The following is a 10,653-nucleotide window of genomic DNA, read 5'->3' on the forward strand; positions in this document are numbered from 1 at the left end:
TGCCCGGGGGCGGGCGGGCGGCAGGACAGCGGCCCCAGCCAGATCCCCAGCCTCGAGCGGGAGCCGCGGCGACCACGGAGCACGGGCGCCGGCGCAGTACGATGATGCAGCCAGAGGATCCGGGGTGAGCGCGCTCGGGGCCGGGTAGGGCGCTGCAGCGAGCGCCGGGCAGAGCAGGCCCCGGCCCGGGCGGCCCGACTCCATTGCTGCGGGGCACCAGCCGCTCCTGGGGGCAGTTGGCGCAGCTGGGCGCTGGGCAGCCCCTTTTGTGAGGCTCGGGCGGGGGACGCCGGCCCGTGTCACCCTGGGAGATCGCGTCCCTCCTTCGGGGCCGGGCGAGGCGCGGCGTGCCGCGGGCGGTTGCAGCCCTGCGCCTGGGCTCCGGACTGGGTCCCGGGAGGCAGCACCCCTCCACATGCTCGCGGCTGGAAAGCGCTTGTCACTTTTGCGAATGGGACCCCGGGATCCCGCCACACCCCGCGCCCACCTTGGGAACAGCTTGCGAGTGGAGAGCCGCAGTTACTTTTGCGTGAATCTGTCAGAGACTATCTGCGCCTGGTTTGTTTTTCCCCAACTCCAGCGCACGCTGGTGACCACGGGGTGGTGTAGTGTGTGTTTTAGAAGGGAGGCGGCGGCGCCCCGAAACCCGGGGAAATTGGAAGGTTAACAAGTGACATTGAGCTGAGGCCTAACGCCAGCTGCCCCGCTGGGAGCTAGGGGATGACGGTGGCTGCGGACTCCCCAGGCCTGATTGAGCCCCAGCAGGAGACCCGGGGACCCCAGCTGGAACCGGACCCAGAGCAGCCGGCTCCACTGCAGCACACGCCGACCCGGAGACCGCGCGGGAGTTGGTGCGGAGGAGTTTTCCCCACTGAAAACGATTTTTGGAAAACTTAGCCCCTTAGTGGGTTGATGGTTACTTAAACCATCGGTTGTTATGGTTACACGGCATCAAATTTAAGGGCAAAGTCTGTTAAAACACCCTCGTTCTTTTTCCAGAGCTAAGGAGTACTTTGTGTCTGGGTTTTATAGACACTGTACAGGGAAGTCGTACTTTTTGAGAGTTGAAGGAAAAGCCTTGAGTTCCCTGAGGGCAGAGGTTGTACCTTGTTTATGTTTGAGGTCCCGGTGGCTTGACACCATTGCCTTGTGAGCAATCTGAGGAATGGGTCTTAAAAATACTTTGATGATTGTCCTCTGGGGCTATAGAGGGCAGTCATTTAAGCAGCTAGGTGTAAGTTGGAAGAGAAACAGCGAGTGACTTTTATGTGGAAAACGATAAGGCAAAATGGAGGGGCAAGTGATCTTTGACCCTTGGGGTAGGGAGCTTGAAGAGTCTGAGTTTTGGAGTCTGGTGACAAGCATGGAAGCTTATCTTGCATTTGCGGGGTGAAACTGCCATTTCTCTTGGCTCTTCACAATCCTTAAACGACTTCAGTAGTTTTTCAGAGTCTTCCAAAACAGGTAAATCACTTGAGGCAAAGAGGGTGGAGTCAGAGTTTTGCTCGTCTGGAGTTCCCCTAGCATCTTTGGGAGTAGCCGTGAAGACTTTGGAGAGGGAATAGTGGGGGGCTGTGGCAGAATGCATTTGCTTGCGTCTCTATTTCCGGAAAAAGGTACAGTGCCTTGAGAGAACGGAGGTGTGCAAGGTGATTCAGATCAGAACATGGTGGTAACCCGAAGTTGACTGACAGGTAATCAAGGGCTAGGACAGATGAGGAGGAAGGGTAAATTGGAGAGTGGTTCCCACTTAGTGTTGAGAGATTAGACACATAGCATATGCCAAGCATACTGTGTATGTTAGAAATTATGCTCTTAGACAGCTTCTAGAAAAATCAGGAATGTTCAGACTTTATTTATGCGGAGACACAGCCTATTGTATCCTAGGTTGGCCTCAAACTTGTATCTAGCTAAGGATATGGCCTTGAACTCCTGATCTTCCTGCTTCCAATTCTTGAGTGCTGGGATTACCAGCCTGCACTACCACACCAGGTTTATGTGCTGCTGGGACTCAAACTCACAGCTTTGTGCTTTGTGCACAGTAGGTAAGTACTCTACCAACTGAGCCAAATCCCCAGCCTGCTTAGGCTTTTAGGTAAAATCACTGTAGGATGTTTTGAACAAAAATTGCCTGGAATCAATAAAGAAACATGTATTCAACAGATTGTTTTTGAGAGTCTGGTGTGCTGGAAACTGCTAGGCCTTTTGGATATAGTACAGAGACAAAAGGGAGAAGAGTCTGTTCCCTTCCAAGTCAAAAGCCCTTGTTTTCTGAAGTTCATGAAGAAACAAGGGGAGAAATGCACAGAGTATTTCTTAATGTAAAAACAGAGAGAGGGAGAAAGTATTTTTGTGTGGATTGCTTTGGTTTTAAACTAAATCTTCAAAGACCAGTCTCTGTGTCGGGTTCAATATAAGAACTATTCATCCTGTCTGCTGACTAGTATCTTTTGATGTTAAATCTCTCTTTTTTTTCCTTTCCAATCAATTCATTTATTCATAGGTTAGGAAGGAACACTGTCTGTGCCCTTCTATAGGAGTGTCCCTGTTTTTTTCTTTTTTTTATTCTTTTTTTTTTAAATTTTATTATTTTTATTTTATGTGTATGAGTGTATTGCCTGCATGTATGTGAGTGCACCCGTGCCTCGGAGGTCAAAAGAGGGCTTTGGATTCCCCTGTAACTGGAGTTAAGGACAGTTCGTAGCTGCTATGTGGGTGCTGGGAATTGAACCCGGGTCCTCTGCAAGAGCAGTCAGTGCTCATAACCGCTGAACCATCTCTTCAGCTCCATTCTTTCTCCTGTTTGACCCTTTATATCTATCTCCTAAGGGTCCCACTTAGGAATTGTTGAGGTTATAAGGGATATTGTTTTTGGGCATGAGGCGGGTGGTCTACTTTGAGACAGGGTCTTCCTGTAGCCCCAGCTGGCCTGGAACTCACTATGTAGACAAGGTTGGCCTCCAACTTACAGAGATCCTACTGCCTTTGCCTTCCAAGTGCTGGGGTTAAAGGCTTGTGCCGCCACGCCCAGTTTATATTGGGTTTTTGGTTCTGTTCAAAAGAAGGTGACTGCACAGAAAAGGTGGCTTTTTAAGGTCCAACTGCTAGGTACCCCACCCCACCCTTTGAGGTCAGTGTAGTCTTGCAGCAGCCTCTGAGGGCATCATGATAACCTGTTTTTATGAAGAAGGAAACCAAGGCTCAGGATTGTTCAGTAACTTAACCAGGGTGACAGGCTTATTAGAGATAGAACTGGAATTTCAGTGTAGGGCTTTTTGATCCCAAGGTGTGCTTTTTAAAGTGTGCCCCTTTACCTGGGAGCAGAGTGGAGTTTATGAGAATTAATCTAGAGCCATGTCTGCTTCAGGTGACATATGACAGGTCCAGTTCTGCAATGTTCAGAGAACTGCTCTAGCTAAAGAGCTCTGCTGTGGTAGAGTACAGGCAGCTGGTATCCTGCTGCTCTGCCAGGTGCAGTTTGGGGGAGTCTGCAGATCCTTAGGAAATCCAGGTAGCGATCTGGCTTCCTGGGACTGCATCCCAGTGCTTCCACTCACCAGCTCTGTGACCATGGGTAAATTGCTTTCTTTGTGTAACTTCAGTTTCATTACCTGTAATGGAGAGGCAGTGTCCACATTTCCACAATGCCAAGACAGTGCAATCTGTATTGTCTTAGCATATCTAAACAGCAACAGTAATCTTTTAAACTTTTTATTTTTATGTATATGAGTGTATTGCCTACATGTATGTAAGTTCATTCATGCGTACAATGCCTGAGGAGCTCAGAAGAGGGCATCCGATCCCATGAAACTGTACAGACAGTTGTTAGCAGCCATGTAAATGCTGGAAACCAAACCTGGGTCCTCTGCCATCCACTGAGTCTTTGTCCAGCTTCCAACAACAATAATCTTACAACTTAAGGAATTGTTGGTAGTGGCACATGAAATGTTTTTTGGTACATAAAATGTCTTACAGACCGTGGTCTTAGCTTGATAGCTGATGGTAGCACATTATTTTTGGGTAGTTGTAAGGATTAAAGAGGTCACTCATGTACCTGGCATCAGCAAGCACCCATAATAGTTGATGCTGTCAAAAGGCAGAGTGAATGGTTAACTGTAGGTGGCTCTTGGGTAAAGCTCTGGAACATCTGGTAAGCTTTGCCACTTAGAGCTCCAGTGATAATCCATGATCTGAATACTTATAAGGTAGAGGAATGGTTTCCATTTTGCCTGGAGCATTATCCTTTGGCTAACTCTTTTTCCCCATGAGAAGCATTCACTTAGGGACTAACGAGCCATAGCCAGTCAGCTCCCTTTGACCTGTCTTCATTAAGGTCTTTTTGTCAACTTTAAATCCCCAGTTACAAATAAATATTGATGTCAAAAGACTGGAACCCCATACTGATGTGAGTATTCCTACAGGGGAGTTTTAAAGGGACTCAAGGTTATATTCAAGATTTCGTATTGCTCCTTTTCAGACTCCTTACAGTGAGTGCTTGATTGTATTAAATGAAATGTTCATGAGACTGTGCTAATGAGAGGGATGCTAGAAGATCATGAACGTAGAGAAGCCCTTGACTAGCACTGGTTGAGGCAAACAGAACCCTGGCCTTTGTACTTGGAGGCCTGGCAGAAGATTTGGTGATGTCACCTGTTTTTCCCAGGTTCCTGGGCACATCCTCGTTTACTACTCTAGGCCTTAAGTCTCTTCCCAAAAGGAGGACTTCATTTCTTAGTTACCCGTGACCTCCCCCAGCCTCAGAATGTATGAGTGTATGAATGCAAGGATTTGAGCTGTTAAATGGTTGAAAGGAAATTACTTCCTTCAGGACTTTTTTTTTTTCTCTCTCTCTTTTTGATCCTGGGTCTCCCTATTATCCTAGCTGGCCTGAAACTTGCTATGTAGATCAGGTTGGCCTCAATCTCACAGAGATCTGCTTGCCTCTGCCTCCCAAGTGCTGTGATTAAAGGCATGTGCCACCAACCCTGCCTTTCTTTTCTTTTTTCGAGACAAGGTTTCATGTTGTAGCCTTAGCTGGCTTTGAATTTTCTTCTGCCTCCCTGGTAGCTGGGATTATAGGCATGTCCCACAATGCTGGATTTTTATTCAAGACTTCGAGTGTCTCACTTGGATATTTGTGATAATGCTTTGAAAAGTAGAATATGTACAAAAAAACAACTGATAACAATGTGTGTAGTTATTGCATATGGAGAATTGCTGTGTGCCAGGTTCTATACTTATACCTGATTCTGAACTTCAAAACACCTTGTAAGTAATAGATATTATTATGATTCTTAGTTTAAGATGAGGAAACTGAGATTCAAAGAGGATAAATAATTAGGCCAAGATCACACAAGGTCAAAGGGATTACTTGGGGTGGGTCTCACTTCATTCTGGAATCCTTTCAAGCTCTGTACCCTGGGGCCTTTCCCAGGTTGAAAGGGGAAAAGTCCCCTGCTTTGAGGTCACAACTTTCTACTATGCACAAGTATCTTTAAATTCTGAGTGAATTGGGGCAGCGTTGTTAAGCCTAAAGAATAACTACTACTGGAGTCAGAGGAGACTTAAGTCCTTGAAAGGAAAGGGTTTTCTTTGAACAAAAGCCATTGGCAGGTCACTGTGAACATAAATGGGACTATAGCAATAAGAGCTTGACCTTTCCTATGCAAGCTCACATGATAGGAAACCTGGGTGGGCTTTGAAACAGTGAGCTAACCTTTGTCTGTTGGATTTGCCTGGAACGTAGATTCTAAGAGCTTTCCCCTAAGAAGATTATTGGAACCGAGACTTTGAGCGCCTTCCTGGCTTATTCTCACCTTTGAGAATGGCATAGGGTGAGAGGAGCTGTCTTAAGTCCTAAGCTTATTTAGGATTCAAAACTTATTTAGGATTCAAAACTTATTTAGGAGATCAAAACTCACTGCTCAGATTGCTTCTGCCAGGAACTGGTCAGAAAGCCCTTTTTCTTTTGTTATTTAAAGCCTACCTAAGCTGGTATGTGCTCTTCTCCAATTCCCAATCCTTTCCTAATACCTAATCTATCTTTTAAGCAGTTTTCTTTTTTGTTGTTGTTGTTCTGTTCTGTTTTGTTTTTTGTGACAGGCTCTCCCTGTAGCCCCAGCTGGCCTAGAACTCTCCTTGATCTCACAGAGATTGGCTTGCTTCTGCCTCCCAAGTGCTGTAATTAAAGGTGTTTGCCACCATGCCCAGATTTTAAGAAGTATTCTTAAAAAATATTAATATTTATCCTTTGGGGCTTGAAACAGAAGATTTATATAGTAGAGAATAAAAAATATTCTACTAAAAGGATGAACCCAACAATGGTTGTCCATCACCAGGCACTGAAAATCTGATGGGGAGCAAAATAAATGTGGTCCTCATCTGCCATGGCTCCTTCTCTAGTTTAGACAGTTAAACAAGGGAACAGATGCACTATATGCATTGAACACAGGCAGTGATGACAAGTGTGAAATCCCTCAGCAAGGAAAGAACAGGGCACTGGATAAGGGACGGTGCTGTGGCTGGAATGTTGAAAAGAATATTATTGTATGAGAGGAGCAACAGGACAGTGTAGCTGCAGCAAAGCTGGGAGCGGGAAGATGGGGGGCAGTGCAGCCTGGGGTGGGGGGCAGAGGAACAAGGGCCTCAAGAGCCAGGCACTGCTTGAAGTAAGTGGGGGTTTGCTGGCTCAGAGCAGTGGGAAGTTGACTGGGGCGGGGGGCAGATGTTAGCGGGATGAAGGAAAAGGTGGCTGGCTGCTGTGCAGGTCTCCTGGGCATTCTGAGGTAGCTCCTGTGAGGTTCTGCAGTGTCCCTGTCCCTGAGGAGCAGTACCTGAAGGAGGCGCTGCATCAGGCCCAGTGCTTGTTAGGGAGCCAGGTGGACTCAAAGCCTCTCCTCTGCCTAGTGTCTGCTTTAAAAAAGAGAGAGAGAGAATTAAGATTTATTCATTTATTGTGTGTATGGGGCTGTGTGCAGGAGTGCTATAGCACAGCTCATATGTGGAGGTCAGAGGACAACTTTTGGAATTGGTTCTCTCTTACCATGTGGGTCCTGGGATCAAATTCAGACAGTCAGGCTCAGCAGCAAGTGCCGATACCAACTGAGCCATCTTGCATGTCCTCGTGTCTGCTTTAGTATTTGGATGTGGGTGGTAGATTTTATTAAAGACTTTTTTTTTTCCTCTTAAGAGGCATCGGAAGCTAGTGCCTTATTATCAGGTGATCAATATGAGGACTCCAAGTTGCTATGTGTAATACCTGGCAAGATTTCGTGTGATATTTTTGCATTTAGAGGGACGGCTGTGTCCTGGGATCATGTAGGTTCGCTGCTTTGGTTCTTTGACCTGGCATGGTCAGTAATACAGTTCTGTGAATCCAACCATATAATAGTTTGTAATTATACAACAAAGTGTCAATTGTGGTCAAATTTGTATATGATTGAATTAGTTTTTAAGTCTTTTATTTTGGAAAAAATGAAATATACCAATGTAAAAGACAATATAATAGAACCTATGCATTCATCACTCAGCTTGTTGATAATATATGTATCTTAGGACTGAAAACTCATGTGATATAATCAAACAAGAGAACTGCATGCTTCATAACTACAGGGCTGGTGGTTGGTGGTTGAAATTCACAACCCGAATGAGCATTTCTTGTTATTTATAGACTTGGCTTATAAAGAATAGACATAAAAAATTAAAGCACTTTTAAGATAATCAGTCTGTTTACTAAGCACCATCTCTACTGGACAATGTAAAGTACATTTCAAATACACTAAGATAGTCTTGCGTCTAAAGTGGCTTTTGAATTTTGCTCCCTTTCTTGGTTCCCATGAAGTCACAGATTATTTTCAGATGAACTTATACACAAAACTCAAACTATGAAACTGATTAAAGAGTAAGCAGCATTTCAGTGGCATATATTAAGGTTAAATCTATAGTGCTCACTTTTTTAGGGGGAGGGTCTTTTTTGAGACAGGGTCTCCCTGTAGCTCCAGCTGGCCTGGAGCTCACTATGTAGACCAGGCTGGCCTTGAACTCACAGAGATCCGCCTGCCTCTGCCTCCGGAGTGCTGGGATTAAAGGCGTGTACCACCATGCCCGGCCCACTTTATTGAATTTTAAGTAATTTTAGTTTAGATAGCTCCATGTGGCCATATTAAACACTGCAAGCCCCAATTTTGGCCGGGAATGTGACTTAGTGGTAAAGTGCTTGCCTAACGTGTTCAGAGCCCTGAGTTTGATCAACACCACAAAAGAACCCAAACCAGAAACTACTCATCTAAATGGTAAGATAGAACCCAGCACAAACTAATCTGCAACAAATGAAAGAGTATAAATTAGGTAGTTGCTAAGCTCAGAATGTTTGAGTGAAAAGGCGTTGATTGTGTGGTAGAAGGAAGAACCCCCTGGTGGGGTTTATGGTTTTTAGTGCTGAGCTCCAAGACCCAGAAAAGTTGGATTCCTGTTGTCCTGGTGTCTCCCAGGATCTTGGGAAATGAGGAGTGCACCCCTGGGCTGCTTATTCACTGCTCAGTGTTCACGAGGTGGAGCAGAGCAAGGGAAGTGGCTTGTTTGAAGTCTTCAGGAGGCAGCATGACCCCAGTGTGGGAGTCATGTTCACTACTGGGAGGATTTAGAGGCTGTTCCAAGACTGCACCCAAGTACCCAGAGGAGACAGCTGCAAAGGGCACAGGTTGTCTGGGACACTTCTTTACTCCCAGTGCACAGTAAGGTGGTTGGTTTATAAACATTTTAAATGGATGACAGCTTCAGGATGACAGCTTCAGTGACTAGGAGAATGGCTTGAAATTTATCTAGAAATTCTGAAAAATAGGGATGTGTAGCAGTGAACTGCAGAGTTTGCACAGCGTGCTTTCTGCCGGAGATCACTGCATTTCTCTTCGTGGCGGACCTGAGCTGGACCTCCCTCCCCTTCACTCGTCACCACTCCCTTACCAAGTGCTGTGGATGCTCGCATCTCTCAAATGCTTCTCTTACTGCCTCACTGCCTCCACTGTAGTTCAGGACCATCTCTGCCCACATCTCTACTGAGCCTTTCTCATCTGTTCACTGTGTACAGCAGAGTGGTCTCTTAAAAAAACCTCACATTAGCCAGGTTTAGCAGCGCGCGCCTTTAATCCCAGCACTGGGGAGGCAGAGGCAGGCGGATTTCTGTGAGTTCAAGGCCAGCCTGGTCTACATAGTGAGTTCTAGAACAGCTGGGGCTACAGGGAGACCCTGTCTCAAAAAGACAAAAATAAATAAATAAATAAATAAATAAAATAAAATAAAATAAAGTAAAATAAAAAAACCTCACGTGGCAGACAACCTGAGTTTCATTTCCTGGACCCACATGGTGGAAAGAGAGAACCAATTCCTGCAAGTTGTCCTCTGACCGGCACATATTGGCATGGCGCATATACACAGACAGACACAGACACACGGACACACACTAAAATAAAAATATAGATATATAATTTTAAAAATTAAAATTCCTAAAGCTCCTATCATGACCATGTTATGTCTCTGCGTAACCCTGTGAAAGCTTCTTGTTGCTCCTGGATAAGCTCACAGTCGAGCATGTGACCTTACCCTCCAGCCTTTATCAGCCCAAGCCTCTGTCTCTTCCTGGTATGTTACATCAAGTACACTGGCCACCTTTCCATCCTTAGCTGGAAGGGTCTAGACCTTTCAGGAACTGAATTCTCCAAAAGAAACCTAGTACCCCACCTCCTTGTTTTTCTGTTCTTATCCTTTTTTAGTGCTCACCACAGGTTGTTATTTCTTTCTCTCTCTCTCTTTTTTTTTTCTTTTGAAGCAGGGTCTCCTTGTAGCCCCAGCTGGCTTGGAACTTGCTGTGTAGGCCAGACTGGCCTCAATCTCACAGAGTTCCACCTGCCTCTGCTTTCTGATTCGGGGATTAAAGGTGAGTGCAACCACACCTGGCATTATTTCAAATTCTTTAATAGACAACTGCTTTTCCCTTTTCTAGGAGGGCTGAGACCTTGTTGATTCACTTGCCATTATGAACTCAGGACTTAGTCGGGTATCTGCCATTGCCTGTGTTTCTGAAGTACATGTTGAATGAGTGAAAGAAAAAGAAACAAGGGAAACTGAACTCTAAGAATGTTCTTTAGAACTTGGGCTTTTTGGAGAGGTTGAATAATTTTTAGGTTAGAATAACCTAGAAGAAGAGGAAGTAGGGGAGAGTCTATAGTGATCCATTGTTGGAGCTACAGGATAGGTTTAGAGGAACAAAAACAGGTTCTGAGGAAACACTTTCTGTTCGTATTCAAGACTTAAAAGCATTGACCTGCTACATTACAAGGATTGGGTTTGAGGGTTAGCCCTTGTCTGAACAGGCTTCCTTAGCCTCAAGAGGTATCTTTCACTTACTGAATATGAAGCATGGACTGCAATTTGAGACCTCTAGGTTGGCATCTGTGTGTGGCTGGTTCCATGTGTAGCTCATAGTCATAGCCTCCTTCCCAGAGGCTCTGTGCGGCTCATGTTTGTAGCTTTCCCTTCATTCTTACCTGTCTCTCTCATCAACAGCCTCTCACATCAACAAAACAGTGCTTTGCTTGAGAGGGATGATCTGTTGGGTAAGCATTTGTTTGTAGCCACTGGTACTGAACATTATATATA

The 10,653-nt window shown here is 45.5% G+C and overlaps 1 protein-coding gene across 3 annotated transcripts in view; it reads left to right on the forward strand.

Annotated features, from left to right (window-relative positions):
* Positions 1–10,653, forward strand: part of Tex2 (testis expressed 2) — a 127,100-nt gene continuing 116,447 nt past the window's right edge. For all 3 annotated transcript variants that reach the window (XM_017801518.2, XM_008846570.2, XM_008846571.2), the window contains exon 1: positions 1–124. The gene's annotated coding sequence lies outside the window, so the exon portion shown is untranslated. The remainder of the gene's footprint in view (positions 125–10,653) is intronic.

The sequence above is a fragment of the Nannospalax galili genome, unplaced genomic scaffold (genome assembly GCF_000622305.1).
Source record: "Nannospalax galili isolate Female #2095 unplaced genomic scaffold, S.galili_v1.0 scaffold1023, whole genome shotgun sequence".
Taxonomy (NCBI): domain Eukaryota; kingdom Metazoa; phylum Chordata; class Mammalia; order Rodentia; family Spalacidae; genus Nannospalax; species Nannospalax galili.